At 42.1% G+C, this 15,621-nt stretch overlaps 2 long non-coding RNA genes across 4 annotated transcripts in view; one reads left to right on the top strand and one right to left on the bottom strand.

The window, feature by feature from the left end:
• Positions 1 to 5,527: 5,527 nt before the first annotated feature.
• On the bottom strand, positions 5,528 to 8,759 carry Gm40748. The gene is made up of 3 exons (XR_871975.1): positions 8,710 to 8,759; positions 6,846 to 7,191; positions 5,528 to 5,792 (listed from the first exon to the last, which is right to left on the bottom strand). It is a non-coding gene; the product is annotated as a predicted gene, 40748 (long non-coding RNA).
• Positions 8,760 to 9,107: 348 nt separating this feature from the next.
• The window catches only part of Gm33782, a 53,447-nt gene continuing 46,933 nt past the window's right edge, over positions 9,108 to 15,621 (top strand). Inside the window, exons 1-2 of one of the 3 annotated variants that reach the window (XR_871976.2) lie at positions 9,108 to 9,449; positions 9,609 to 10,246. This is a non-coding gene — a long non-coding RNA (predicted gene, 33782). The remainder of the gene's footprint in view (positions 9,450 to 9,608; positions 10,247 to 15,621) is intronic. The other 2 variants (XR_871978.2, XR_871977.2) reach the window with 2 other exon arrangements.

The following is a 15,621-nucleotide window of genomic DNA, read 5'->3' on the forward strand; positions in this document are numbered from 1 at the left end:
GGGCTTTATTTATTACACCATCTCAAGTTGCCTTAACTAGTACTGCTGTTGAAGGAATAAATGAGCTATAGCCCTAAATCACCCGAGTACAACCCCATTTAGTGCTTCAATATGGATGCATAATAAACCAATTGCTTGTGTTTCACCAGTCCATCTGTGGTCTGCATCAAAACAAGTACTGTCAATTAGAATTTCAAGTGGGACAGGGGGATGGAGAGGTGGCTCTGAGGCAATATGGTGGGCTTTTAAAACCATTTGGAGAAATACATTGAATGCTTTGTTGTGGAAAAGAAGCAAACGGAGGCACCGTCAGGCCGGGTGGGGAGGCTTTTGTGTGCTGGAGTGTTTCGTCTTAGCAGTCAACTAATGAATCTAATAGAAAGCATTTGTCTGTGTTTTCTGTTCAATCTACTGTGTATTTTTGTCTTTTTAAAAGCAGTATGCAGGATTGCAAAATATAGACAGTCATTCCCTCTGCGAACCAAAAGAGAATTAGAAAAGGCTGCTAATGGCTTCTGTGCTTAGAAGTCTAATGTCTTCCAGTGAGTTATGGATGGAGTGTCTGGAATTGCTTATGAATACTGGATTATAGATCTCCCTCCCATTTTCCGCTGCTTCTTCTTAGTTTTTTTCCCCATTTCTTTTTCTAACAAAAGGAAGAAGAAGAAGAAGAAGAAGAAGAAGAAGAAGAAGAAGAAGAAGAAGAAGAAGAAGAAGAAGAAGAAGAAGAAACCTTCAACATGATACTTCAAAAAAAATTATCCTGTGGTAGAAATGTCAGCCACATTTCAATTCACTCTTCTACTCTCCCTAAAAGGAATGAGCCTTGCATGTAACAATAGCCTTGTTTTGCTAAGTGGTTGGTAATACCTGCAAGTGTGTAAGGCATTCATTATCCAGGGCTCTTTTCTTCCTGGTAACACACCAGGAAATACCAGGGTGATGTTATTTGAATTCTTTTTTGTGCTTTGATTCCTACTAGAATTGCAATCCAACTTCACAGTCAAATGAGTAGCCATCTAAAACTCAGGTGTGTGTTTCATAAGATTCCCCTCAAAGGATATATAACTACCTATGTTTTTCCTAAAGACAGCGAACTGAATTTTAATTGGATCTTGCTATCCCAAGAGATTACTATGCATCGACTCCAAGGCCACATATTATAAAGCTTCAGTGTGAACTGGCACAGGAAGCCTGTGTTTCAGTTTAGTATTAGAAGGTCTAGCAGTTGACACTCAACTCACTTTGGCAGCTCCCCAGTCTAAATGCATTTAACTTGAGTCTCTGGGGAAAAATGATACATACATTCACATGTGTAAATAGCTCGCATGCCCAAATTACATAAAGTTGCAGGTTATTCAAAATAGATTTTTTTTTTCAGGAAATAAATATCAAATGGTACTACTTCCAAATATTTTTTGTTTTTGTCTCAATTCCACCCTCACTCTGTCAGATATAAGAAAATGAAGCGGGCTGGTGAGATGGCTCAGTGGGTAAGAGCACCCGACTGCTCTTCCGAAGGTCAGGAGTTCAAATTCCAGCAACCACATGGTGGCTCACAACCATCCGATCATGAGATCTGACTCCCTCTTCTGGAGTGTCTGAAGACAGCTACAGTGTACTTACATATAATAAATAAATAAGTAAATCTTTAAAAAAAAAAAAAAATAGAAAATGAAGCACTGGAAAAGTTTAAGTGCACGCATGTGTGCCTGTGGGTGTATCTGTACATATGTGTGCATATCTATGTATGAGTGTATATTTGTGTGGGGTATCTATGTATAAGTGTGAGTGTGTGTGGATATGAATGTACATGCATGTATGTATGTATATGGAATGTGTATTATGTGTATATGTATGTGTACATGTATGTATGTATAAGAGTGAGTGTGTGCTTATGTACAAGAGTATATATATGTGTGTGTGTGTGAGAGAGAGAGAGAGAGATAAAGAGAGAGAATGCATGTTCATGTGAATGTGCATTCATGTATGTGTATATTAAAGACTTGCTGACTGAAAGTGAACTCTAGTGATAATTTTAATAAATAGCGAATTTTAACTGAAAGGGTGGAGGGAGTACTGGGGGGGGGGTGCATCCTTAGGAGCACACCTGGAGTCGGTCGCTAGCTGACCTCACAAATTGGCAAGACAACCTCCATGGAAAATCCATGGCTTGCAGGATCTAATTCACCAACCCAAATAAGGCAGCCATGTGTGCTTTATTCTTCACAGACCAAGGGTCTGTACACATTTCCTAAGACAAATTGAGACTGTACCGAGCAATGTTTAAAATACTGTAAAAACATCTCAGAGCCAAAAGAGGGAAATTCATTCTTTAAAACTGTAGAGGGACTGAGGTATGGGTTTGCTGTATCCCCCAAAATGGACCTTTATACATTTTATGTAGTTCAGATTAGTTTTATTTTCATTTTCTCTTCCTTCCTTCTTTCCTTCCTTCCTTCCTTCCTTCCTTCCTTCCTTCCTTCCTTCCTTCCTTCCTTCCTTCCTTTCTTCTGAAAGAAAATTTGGCAGCTATCTTTATCCACATTTGAATATCTTAGAAATCTAATTTTACTCTTCGAGTTTATAGACAGAGACCTGAGTTTGCCAGTAGGTAGTGGATAAACTATGGTTTTTCCAAGACACAGCTTCCTAAACTATATTACGATTGGGAGTTGAAGCCAAGACTCTCTAGAGCAGTTAGAACAATAACATTTAATGGTTCTAATTTTCAAGCATTTTTTTTTCTCCTCTATTGACACAAGACTCAAAGTCACCGGTCAGTGTACATCCCCAAAGTCAGGTTTTCCTACCATAACAGAAGGGGATACTCAGATTACATGGTGACTCACAGACTCCTGCCATCTCAGATCAGCTTCAGGTTCCCCTTGGTTTAATTTAATGATCCTTCGCTGAATTTGATCATTTCTTTCTTCCTTCTTCTTTCTCCACCAGCTTCTAAGTTCCCATGCTCAAAACCTCGCTGCTGCCTTCCGTTGTCTCCCACCCTAACATGAAGCTCATCACATGGCTCTGCTGCGCTCCTCTCTGAAGATGAGAGCCAATTTTACAAAGCTGTGTTGAGGATTGGTAGGAAATTCACTTACCGGCTCGCAGATCCCAAAGATTTGCTCTGAGGATCTGAGGGGAGATGTTTGCCCTTCCCTCAGACAAAAACACATTGACAACTTTCTGTGTGATCTCCAGGGCTTGGTCCAAACATCTCAGATAAAGAATAACCCAGCTAAGCCAAGCATCTCTAAAGGCAGATGTTCTCCAAGTGTCAATCAAATCAGATGGTGCTCAGTAACTACTCAGATGCTTCTAGTGACCAAGAGGCCTATTGTCAGTGCTTTCTCTTCCTCTCCTGTTGTAAAGAAACTTTTATTCTCAGCAAACTTACCTGGGATTACCATCATTGTCTGCCACTCACAGTTGGCCCTACATGTCCAATGTCCAAATTATTGCCCCTCTCCCCACACAGCTTCTATTATTTGTGTGAAATATTTACCATCTTCTCAATTGAAGTTTTGATATGTAGCTTCCAGAATTTTCTGATTCTCATCAGCTTTTTCCAGATGCTGTCTCTAAACAGTCTCAGTGTCTTGATTTAATGTTTGATATTTTGAGATGAGTAACACTTTTTTGAGATACATAAAGAGTGGAAAGTTCTTGGGACACTGCTTTCCTTAATGATACAGCAAAAAGGACTTTGGTGTCACCTAAGCATGGCTGATCTCTACTTGTTAGCCATTTTGACCTAAGGTGGTGATGTAACTTCTTCAGTGTTTTAGTCTGTAAAAATAATAGTTCTTTCTTCTTGGTAAGTTATCTTAGCATTTGCTACATATTAGAAATTATACATATACATATATATATGAAAATATACATAAATATATATCACTTTTATTAATTCTGATTACTTGGGAAGATTATGAAAGTAGCATTCCATGGAGAACAGACAAATAGGGTCTCCAAGCATTTTTAAACTAATATTCAACCTTACTCCTCCCCCTTTAAAGTTATGAGATTACATTTTTGTACTTAAATTACCTAATATCGAGAGGCTTCTGCAGTCTCACCAAATCCCCATTGTGTCAGCACCGAGGATGCATACTCAAATGAAAAGGAACTGAGAGATGTGCATTCATTGTTTCTCTCCTCATACTGACTTTTATTTCACCACACAGCTCTGCAATGACCATAGTTGGTCATTTCCCTGATCCAACAGGAGAGAGAGACAGAGACAGAGACAGACAGAGAGAGACAGAAAAAGACAGAGAGACAGAGACAGAGAGATAGAAAGACAGAGACACAGAGACAGACACAGAGAGTGATGTCAGCATAAACTGAGTCCTCCTGTGTGAACATCCCAGGTGCTCAACTGCTCCTTTCAGAGTCCCTCCATTGTGATGAAAAAGATTAAGAAATCAGAGGATGTTCGTTCCCTCTGGAGCCAAACAGATGTTGAAGTCCCTAGATGTATAATGTATCATGTCTTAGACTCAGAGAGCACATCCAAGACACCAGCAAAAGCAGACTAGGAGAGGAGCATGGTTCTTCATCAAATTTCCATCCAAAGAGGGCAGCTGTAAACTCTTTATAGAGCAGAGCAGTGGGGCCTGTAGGGGATCCCTCAAAAGAGTGGGGATAGCCAGAGATACAACTACTGTCTTTCCCCGGGCCGCCCAATCCTTCACAAACTCCGGAGGAAAGAAAAATAATAAACAGGACATTCACTTCCCTTTAGGACCTCCCTTTAAAAAGAGACTCTAAAAAGGTCTTTTATGATATTATAAATACATTTTTGTTGTTGTTGCTATTTCTTTGTTGTTGTTGTTTTTTTTTTTTTTGAGACGGGGTGGGGGGGGGTTTCTCTGCATGACTCCAGCCGTCCTGGAACTTGCTCTGCAGACCAGAGTTGCCTCAAACTCACAGAGATCTGCCTGCCTCTGCCTCTCTAGTGAGCACTGGGATTAAAGGAGTGTGCTATCACTGCCCAGTGAATAAATTGTTTTTACTAAGATGACATTTTCAAAGGGAGGAAGAAGAGAGGAAGGGAAGAAGATAGACAGAGAGAGAGAGAATGAGAAAGAGAGAAGTCAGTGCTAAAATTCTTCACATAGCTCAGTCTGTTTAGCTTTTACTTCCAGTTTTGGAAAGGCAGTCAACATTTTGAAGGACAGATCATTCTCCTTGAAGGCTGAGCACAAAGAGATGGGCTGTGGAGACGCCAGACAGGAATAAGGAGGTGGCAGATTTGTGTGGACACAGGACTGCAACCATCTCTGCTCATACTGCAAGTGTCTTCTTGCAACAGAATCCAGGGAATAAGGAAAATAGGAGGTCTGTGCACTCAGACTCTCTCTGGGAATTCCCCTAAGGAAGCTGTTATTCTCAGTCTCTGCCTCTCAGGGACCCCTCGGTTGAATTGAGATTAAGAATCCTGTTATGATAACTTCCTGTCCTCTTCATCCACAAACAAGAGAACACTTGGGAAGATTTCCTTTTCTTACGTTTTATTAGAATCTGTCCTAAATTGTGGGGTGTATGAGATGTGGAGGGGCGGGCACCCAGAAACCGCATTTCGTAAGAAGCACGGACTCTTGACTTTGGCCTGTAACTACTTAAAAGCCAGATGAAAGTCTGGCATCTTCGCCTTCCTTTGGCGTCTGGCTCCTTTACTTTGGCGGAAGGCACCGTGGTAAGTTACTGTCCATAACTTGTGTCATCTTGAATTCCAGGAAGAACCGTCCTCGCAGGACAAACGCCCACTGCTCAGATGAAGAGAGCTGTCCGTGAGGATGAGATAAACAGATTAGCAAAATAACAGAGGGCCCAAAGATGCTTTATGTACTCCGTGGGAAGACACAGTAACCAATCAGTGAATTGCTCTTATCTTTGCCTGACATCTTGCTTAAAGCAAATAGCACACATGCAGAGACATCTGGCTCTCATTTCCTGGATAAGATGCAGGAATAAGTTAAATATAAACTTATATATCCTCCAAACCTAGAAACTTTTCTGTATCAATTAGCACATGGACTAAGGTAGTGATCATCCCAAGTGTTGAATACATAAAGTGAAGCGAGTTCTCACAGAAAAGCTATAAATAACGAATCTAGTGAACAAGCAGTTCCGCTAACTCTTGAATATATTAAAATACAGAGGTCTTTGGCACATGGCATCAATATCACTCCACTAGGAAGACAGTCATTTCATGACATTTATACATATGTGTACACACACACATACACACTCACACTAATTTTTTTTTCTTTGAAGCAAGGTCATACTATGTAGCCTAGGCTAGACTCTAACTCATGATCCTACTCACTCAATTTCCCCCCAGTGCTGAGATTGTAAGCGAGTGCCTCCATGCCTGTCTGGGGCGGGGAGAGAAGACATCTTATTAGATTGTGTGGAGTAACACAAATTATCTTCTCTAGGTCTCCAATTCCTAATCTGAGAAAAATACACTGTGTTCTTCACTGCCACTAAAGATATCACCGGCAAGGACAGCTTGTCAGAGGAGATGTGCCTCAGCAAGTGGATACCTGCCGTCAAGCTCACAGACACAGCAATGGCTGGGGGTGTTGGCTTTGTACATGCCCTTGGCCTCAGAATAATGAAGCTGTAGAGTCCTCCCGTGGGCCCCTCTTTCCTCAGGTGAAACTGTGGTGTGATGAAGAAGCTTTTGAGGGAGCGGCTGTGAACTAGTCCTGAGGTGATCTAGTGCTGAGGCGACTGATGCTGATTCTCTTCCATTCACTCCCGCAGTCCCTTTAATGAATGTTGCTGACTGAGTTTCAGAGATCGCAGACACTCAGACAGCAGCCAAATACCTTTTCTTCTCATCTTGTTTAGGGATTTCAACCATTCCTATGTGTCTTGAGATGGTCTGTCAGAGAGAGATGTTCCTTGAGTCTGGCCACTCAGCTTTGAAGATGGTCTGTGAGATGAGCTCATGGGACATTGTCTCTGTTTATTTTCTCCGGAGGCAAGGCCTTTGCTGACAGCGATTCCGAGTATCAGATAGCCAGACGTCATAAGCTGTCCTGCTTTGCTGTGATAAACACCGTGGCCAGAAACAATTTGAAGAGGAATGAATTTATGTTCTCTCATACTTCCAGATTACAGTCCATTATTGAGGGGAGCCAAGGCAGGGCAGGACTCAAGCAGGGCAGGAATCTGGAGGCAGGAACAGAAGAGGAATGGAAAGGAGCGCTGCTTACTGACTTGCTCTCTGTGGCTTGCTCAACCTGCTTTCATAGACAACCCAAGACCACCTGCCCAGGGATAATGTCACCCACAGGGGGGATGAGCCATACCAATCCCTAATCAAGAAAATGTCCCCACAGACTAGCCTTCAGGCTAATCTGATGGAGGCACCTCCTCAGTTGAAGTCTCCTCATCAAGGATTAATTTATGTCATAGTGACAAAAGAAATTTACCACCACATGGGCCACGCCCACTTCTTCTCTTAAGCCATATGAGCTGAATTTAAAGGCAGAGGAATTTATTTGTTTATTTATTTATTTACATCCCAGAGGCTTCTCCCCTCCCCCACCCTTGGACTCTGAGAGGGCAGGTCCTCCCCTCTCCCCCAGACATCAAGTCTCTTCAGGATTAGGTGCAGTCTCTCCCATGAGTTCAGACAAGGCAGTCCTTTGCTACATAAGTGTTGGGGACCTTCGACCAGCCTGTGTATGCTCTTTGGTCGGTGGCTCAGTCTCTGGGAGCTTCTAGGGGTCTGGTTAGTTGGTCTTCCTGTTGGGTTGCCGTCCACTTCAGGACTTTCAATCCTTCCCCTAACTCTTCCATAGGGGTCTTTGACCTCTGTCCAATGTTTTGGGTGTGGGTATTGGACAGAGGAATTCTTTTAAAAAAAAAAAAAAAAAGCAAGTACTTGTCAGCTAAATTCCCCTAAATGACAGGCAGGGGAAACAGAGCATTTGAATTTTAAAGTCAGCCCAAAAGATTGAAAATACATGAAATGTCAAGAGTCTTGTTTACTTTAAAAGCTACATTTTTAAAAATTGTGTGTATGTGTGTGTGCCTGTGCATGTGCGTGTGTATGTGCACATAAGTACAGAAGCCCTTCAAGGCCAGAAGAGAGCATTGGGTCCTCTGGAATTACAGGTGGTTGTGAGCTGTCTGCTGTGAGTTCTTGGAGTCAAACTCAGCTCCTCTGGTAGGAAGTGCTCTTAACCATGGGTTATCTCTCTAGCCTCTTCCTTGACTAAAACCAAACCAAAACCAAAACATATTTGGGGCTGGAGAGATGGCTCACTGGTTAAGAGGATTTGATATTCTCCCAGAGGACCTGGGTTCTATTCCCAGCCCGTACATGGTGGCTCAAAAAAGGGCTCCAACATCCTCTTTTGACCCTCACCCCCACCGCAGTCTACAGGCACAGGCAAAAAGCACATGAACCCATGCAAGCAAAACACCCCCACCAATCAAGTAAAATAAATAAATCTACAAAGTACAAAATAAAAATCTCTCTTAATCAAAGCCTACTTAGGAAATAGCTCCTGCATAACAGGTTTTAGTATATCAGTAAACAGCTGGCCACCGGGCCAGCAGGTTTCATTGCTTGCAAAACAAGTATTTCAAATAGAGACCTCAAAACAAACACAAAGCTGTTTGGGTCTCCTCCCATTCCCTGGTCTTTAAACTCTTCAAAGGAAACATAAAGGGACTGACCGTTCGTCCTGATTGTCACCTGGATTCACAACTGAGCAACCAAAGATAATGTTTCTAATGGACAGATGGCCGTGACAATGAAAGAGATGGGGGGATGGTGGGAAAAATAACAGATAAACATTATTTTCTGTATAGGCAAATAGACCAGCAGATGAAACAGAGGGGCAGCCTAGAAAGAAGGCTGCCCCTTCCCGTGCAGGAATCTGGTATCTGGGTCAACACAGGTGCTCCTGTGCGAGCCCAGGCAGGCTAGCCTCTCAGAGAGCAGAACACCATTTTTGCTGGTACACACAGGTTTCTGGAACTTGAAAATACTCATGAATGACAACCAGGAATGGGAGGAGGGAAGACTGGAGCGATGTTTGCTTTATTCCGACTTGCACATTCAGGGCAGGGCTTGGCCTCTCCTCTACTGTGAAGCAGTGAGACTTGACACTTGGCTGTAGACCCCATGTGGAGACATCCTTTGAATGCTTGCTGCAGAAAGCCTTGGTGCCTGGCGCTGTCAGCTTTTGTTTACTTGCCTGAATTGTGAAGATTGCAGCTGTTTCTTTCAGTAAAAAGCAGTAGGGGAGTGTACCAACCCATCTCACATTGCCCCTCCCCCCAAATGTTTGCAGAGCCCAACAGCTGTCTTTGTAAATCCCATCATTCAGGAGTGGACTGGATCTCTCCACCAACAGGAACTGGGGAGCACTGGTGCTGTGATTGTTGGCCGGCTCAGACTGGCAGGTGGTAAGGTACTTTGTGAAGGGCCTGCCTCACTTGGTCAGCTCGCCCAGGGACTGGCTGGGGGGGGGGGTAGGGGGTGGGGAGGCAGAGTGGGGAGGGGAAAGCAAAACCATTTATAGGGCAAAGGGAATTTGAACACATGTGTCTCCTCTTTCTTACACATGCAGATCTGTGTGGTGGTGAAGCCTGAATCTGCCAGTTTTAAGAACTGGAAGAGATGGAAGATCTTCTTGTCTAGCAGTTTCAAATTATTTCCAGGAGCTGAAGGTTGTGTTTTGTTTGTTTCCTTCCATCTTACACCAGGGGTATTGTGTGATAAATAAAAATACCTGCAGAGAAAGGCAGGGATACAGATGAACAAGTGGGCTGGGTATAGGGAGACCAAGTTAGATAGCCAGTAATATTAGTTCTGGGAATGGGAGGGGGAACAGAGCCTGGCAAAAGCTAGATGTAGCTAGGGGATTTCCACAGTTGCCGTCTAGTATACTGCTGTCTTTGTCAGGCATGGGCTCGCTCACTCAATCAATATTTATTAAGTGCTTACTCATTCTTGGCTACTGTTTTAGCTATGCAGAGAACAGTCAAGACCTCTGTTCTCATCGCATGTCTAAAGACAGGGAAGGAGAAACATAACATAATGTGGACACTGGTAAGTAGTGATAAGCTCAAAGAAGAAGAGGAAAACAGAGTAGGGTATAGGGTCAGTTGGGAAAGAAGATGTCTTAGCTACATGTTTAAAGGAGCTCGTTGAATCAGAGGACAAAATGGTGGAGAAGGCTTGTGCCCTGTGCGGACAGATCCACAGGTGAGCATGGAGTTGGGGGTGAGTGGATTGTCCAGTTCTTCAGAAAACAATGGGTGGCTCTATTTCCTAAAACCATCTTCTTTTCAATGATCAGCAGCTACTTCAATTGTTTGTTATTTTTGTTGTTGTTTTTGTTTTGTTCTGAGCCAGGTTTATTCTATGTAGTCCTGGCTGAAGACCAGGCTGGCTTCGAACTCAGCGATCTGACTGCCTCTGCCTCCTGAGTGCTGGGATTAAAGATGTGCATCACCAAACCCAGCTCAAACCTTTTTAAAACTCCAGCCCCTCCTCCTAGTCACCCATGTATAGGCTCCTGGTTTGTATAGTACTCTCCAAGCCTCCAGGAAAGGAATCAGAATTTCTTCCACTCTACCTGTGTAACTGAGCACACTACGCAGGTTTGTTTTAGTTCAGCCTCTCTTTCTATCCCGGATGTGAGCCAAGAACAGTAAAGACTATCATCCAAGGTAACACAGGGAAATGCTAGAACTCAAACCAAGGCCTCCACTCTCACCCAGCTCTTCTCCTTTTCATTCTTCTATAAAGCAAAGCAAAAGCAAAACAAAGAAACAAGTAAGGGTTCCATATCTTCTTCCTCCATGCTTAAGGGTGGGGTATTCGATAGAATCTACAGGAGTGAGGCTAACATTAAGTCATATAAATAGAAGAGTACCCTCAGAAAAACACCTTGAAATTTTCATAGACTTCTGTTCCAATTCACCTTGCCAATTTCTACACTAGAGTGGAATTCTTTGTTGCTTACAGCATTCATGTCTTCTTCCTGCTGTTTGCAAATGAGTACGGTTTAACTCATTTATTTGTACCCAGTAGATTAAATTCCACTACAGAGGGGTCTGGAACACAGAAAAAAGAAAAAAGAAAAAGAAATCAAGTTACTACTACTAATAAGAACAACAACAGCCCAAAGCAGTTGCAGATGAATGGCTTAGATCCAGAAGCATTCTGTTGGTCTGTTTGTATATGCACAGACTAGCTGGGCATCTCTCATCTCGGTTCATTTTCTACTCAAACGTTGGATCAGCCAGGATCTGAAATGAACATCCTTGGTTATCTCTGGATGCAGAGGACAGAATGTAATGGATTGCTTTGGCTAGGTCAAGCAAATTCTTGCTTGTGAATCACCTTGGCCTCAGGTTCAGGTAGAGATGGCATGGTCGCATGGAAGAGTGGCTACAGTTTTGTGCTAGTAGTCGGCCCTTCTTTGCCCTTTCTTTCTCCAAACCGGCTGCAGCCAGCATTGGTTGGCCTCTGCCTGTTTGAAAGAGATTTGATTTATGGACTGGCTCCAAGACTAAATGTGTATTTATCTTCCAGAGCAGGTGCAGAATAGCCCTCTGTTAATAATGTGCTACATCTTCCCTCATTATTCCCCATGTACAAACAGAATGTATCCCTTACCCACACTTCGCTTGTTGGTTCTTAAGCCAGTAAGGGTTGAAGAATGGTTTCCTAAAAAGGGTCTGTTTTATGTTTAGCTTGTCTTTCTGCTTACTATTAATGGGAAACACAACATTGCCCCATTCATTAAAATCTTTGAAACACCATTAGACTGCTCCACGTAACAGCGAAGGAAATTGATGCAGCTCTTCCCAGGTGAGAAGGGTTTAATCAGCCGCAGGATCACCCATTTTGCTTAATCAGTTAGAAGTAAGGTAATTGTTAGATATTTGCCATAATTCATTCCTGGGCGTTTATGCTTCGATGACAGATTCTTTTTAACGGATACCAAAACAATAGTGATGTGTGGGGGGGGGTAGGGGTGGGGGAACAAACTATACTATTATTATATAAGTCTTTTGTTATTATTATTATTATTATTATTATTATTATTATTATTATTAAACTTAGAGTAGAAATGGAACTTGACCTAAGTATGAATCATGGATTAGAACCATGGATTTGAACTTCTCAAGGAATTTCCTGGAACCTTGTCTACTGAACTGCACATGATGCTAAGGCTTTCAGGAAGCACAGAGATAGTCCTAAACATTTTTGTTGTTGTTATTGTTTAATTCTTTAAAAAAAAGTCTCTTGTGTATGTGAGTGGGATGTATACACATGTGCGTATATACGTGTGTTTTCATGTGGCTGTACACATGTCACAGTATGCATGTGGATATCAATCCTGTGTTTCTACCTTGTTTGAGGTAGTTGCTTGTGCTGCTACATAAGTCAGGCTAGGGGGTCTGCAAGCTTCAGGAATTGCTACCTCCATCTTCAATCTCTCCATGGGAAAACTGATGTTACAGGCTACCAGGTCTGACTTTTTGTGGGTTCCGGGTAACCAAACTCAGGTACTCACACTTCTGTGGCAACCACTTTACCCTCTGAGTCATTTCTCCAATCTATTACTTTTTAACAGTTATGACCTCTCTGTGATATGGGAGGAGACCCTGAAGCATGTCGAGTGGTTACTTCTTTGTTTCTGTGATAATACACTGACCCAAACCAACTTTGGAGAGGAAAGATACAGTGGTTTAAATGAGAGTGAATGAAACGTAAGTTCATATGTTTGAATGTTGGTCCCCAGTTGGGAAGGATTAGGAGGTATGGCCTTGTTGGAGGAGGCGTGTCATTGGGAGTGCACTTTCAAAAGCCCAGGCCTCTCTCTTTCTCTCTCTCTGTCTCTCTGCTCTGTCTCTCTCTGTGTCTCTGTCTCTGTCTCTCTCTCTCCCTGCTGCATGTGGATCAGGATGTAAAGCCCACAGCTACTGCTCCTGTAAGACCCCCTTTCGGGGACCCCCACTCTAGTCTCGGGAGAGAGAGCACACCCAAAGAAACATGAGAATCCTTCTTGCTGCAAACACACGAGGCAGTTTAATAATGGAGCTCCGGGTCGAAACATCACACAGGAGACAATGGATTTGACCCCGAGGCTCGAAAGCTAGAGGTTTTTATGGGGTAAAGGGCTTTGGGGTGGGGAATTCAGCATAGCGACACACTATTGGCTTATTCAAACATCAGCAAAAAATACGTGCAGGTCAGGGTGTCAGAGTTCTGTGAGTTGTTGACTCAGTTCAGATAGCCCTGTTATGTCCTCACATTCCTCTTTATCTTTATGGTCAAGCTGTTCCTAGGGATGTTTTAACTATGGGGCATACCCGGGTTTGTTTTTCTTTGTTTTCAGCCCCAGGCAGCCTCTAGGCTCACAAACAACCAGCAATTTCTGAGTACTTTATATGACTTACAGGTCTTGCAATTTCATCTTTCTTTCACTCCAATGCCCATCCTGTCTGCTTTCCACTGTGATGATAATGCACTGATGACTCTCGGCAACTGTAAGCAAGATACCAGTTAAATGCTGTCTTTTATAAGAACTGCCTTGGTCATGTTGTCTCTTCACAGATTCTAATTCACAATCTTTTTTTTTCACTAGTTGTTATTATATGCTTTCTTATACAACTGAGGACCACTCACCCAGGGGTAGTACCACCCACAGTGAGTTGGATCCTCCCACACCAATTATTAATCAAGAAGTTTCCCAATAGACTTGCCTATAGATCAATATCTATAGGAGGCATCTTCTCGGTTGAGGTTTCCTCTTCTAAGATCACTCTAGCTCTTGTCAAGTTAACAAAAAAATTAACCAGGACATAGTGACCTCACTCTTTTCTGTTGTGGACAGTTTCAAAATAAACAAAACAAAACAAAACAAAACAACAACAACAACAGCAGCACCTCCAACATCCAAATGCAGTTTTGTGTTTGTTTGTTTTTCTTTTGGACTCAGGCTTGTGTGAGTGAAGGCTGAACCGGAAAAAAAAGAGACTAAGTTCATGGTCTGGCTATACAAATTAATATGCATACAGTCTCAATTTTCATACCTGCCAAATACAGATGAGGCATAAGGATTAGTTATGACACTGTCTGGAAACCTTCACCTTTAGTTAGTGATTGACAGACCTTCACTAATTGAATCACCTGTGGCTAACTTCTCACTGTAAGTCTATCTATGGAGTGATCATTTAATAATGATAGTGAAAATATTCAATCTGTAGATCACATCAAGTCTATGACTTGATTTATTGTAACACACTGCAATGGGCTAAATGCTTATGTATCTCTTAAACTTTATATATTGAAGTACTAACTCCTTTGTGAGCTGAACAGTTGGAAAGTAATTGTGTCAGGAGGGTGAAGTTCTCATGCATAGGATTAGGAATAGAATTAGGATCCCTTATAAACAGATCCCTGAGAGGTTTTTTATTTTCTTTCTTTGATGCAAGGATATAAGATAGGAGACTGTAACCCAGAAGAGATCCTCACCAGGCAACAAATATAGACTCAAATGTAGGCCTTCCACCTTTGAGAAGCCTGAGATACAAATTTCGGTTGTTCATGAGTCATCTCGTCCTGACACTTTGCTACAGCTGCTTATAGAAAGACATATATATATATATGCCTTTGTATGTTCAGCTACATGTTACATGCAGTTACTTTTCCCCAGAATTCTGTAAGTTGTGGCAATGAGTAGATGATCTGCACTGTGTAAAGTATTCTCTAGCATATGTCCTAAAGTTTCCCCCTCTTCCACAGGCTGTCGACCAAGTCACTAGCGTATGAATCGGGAGATCCAAGCCATAACCATCATCACTTAGGCATTTTTACCCTGAAGAAAAGGGTAAAAATGAACTAGTGCTGACGAGCTTGTGGAAAATCAGACTGACCATGTGGCTTTTGTCTCCTAGTTATCACACTGATTCTGCTCAAAGTCACTGTCAAAATTTTAGTATGTCTTAAGCCAGGTATGGTAATATACACCTTAAGTCCTGCACCCTGGAAGCAGAGGCAGACAGATCATTGTGTGTTGGAGGTCAGCCTGATTTATAGTGAGTTCCAAGACAGCCAAGGCTACATATTGAGACCTTGTTTCGAAAAGGAAGAAGAAATTAATATGTCTTATCAGTCATAAAATATGCTCATTTTTATAAAGGCAGATCGTTTTAAATGTTTAAGCAACGAAGCCATATCTGAGGGATACTGTTTCAGAGCAGACTTCCAGGCATTTTGGCTTTCTACCCTAGGAATGGATAAACATCAGTAAATGTGCTAATGTTGTAGGGAGGAAATTTCATGAGGCCCCACCCCTAGATAAAGCAACTAATGGCTGCAGAGAGAGGGAGAATTAGCCTTCCCAGGAGTGAGCACCCTTATTGGTTTTCCAATACAAAGTGGCCAGCCCTGAAACCATATACAAAAATGAACTCAGCAGATTGTATATATTGTGAATAAATATACACATATAATAATAATAATAATAATAATAATAATAATAATAATAATAATAATAGAGACTGTCAATTTGTGAGTCAAGAGCCATTAGGAGAGTTTTGAGGGAGGGTTTCTGAGAGGGG

The sequence above is a fragment of the Mus musculus genome, chromosome 10, assembly GCF_000001635.26.
Source record: "Mus musculus strain C57BL/6J chromosome 10, GRCm38.p6 C57BL/6J".
Lineage (NCBI taxonomy): Eukaryota > Metazoa > Chordata > Mammalia > Rodentia > Muridae > Mus > Mus musculus.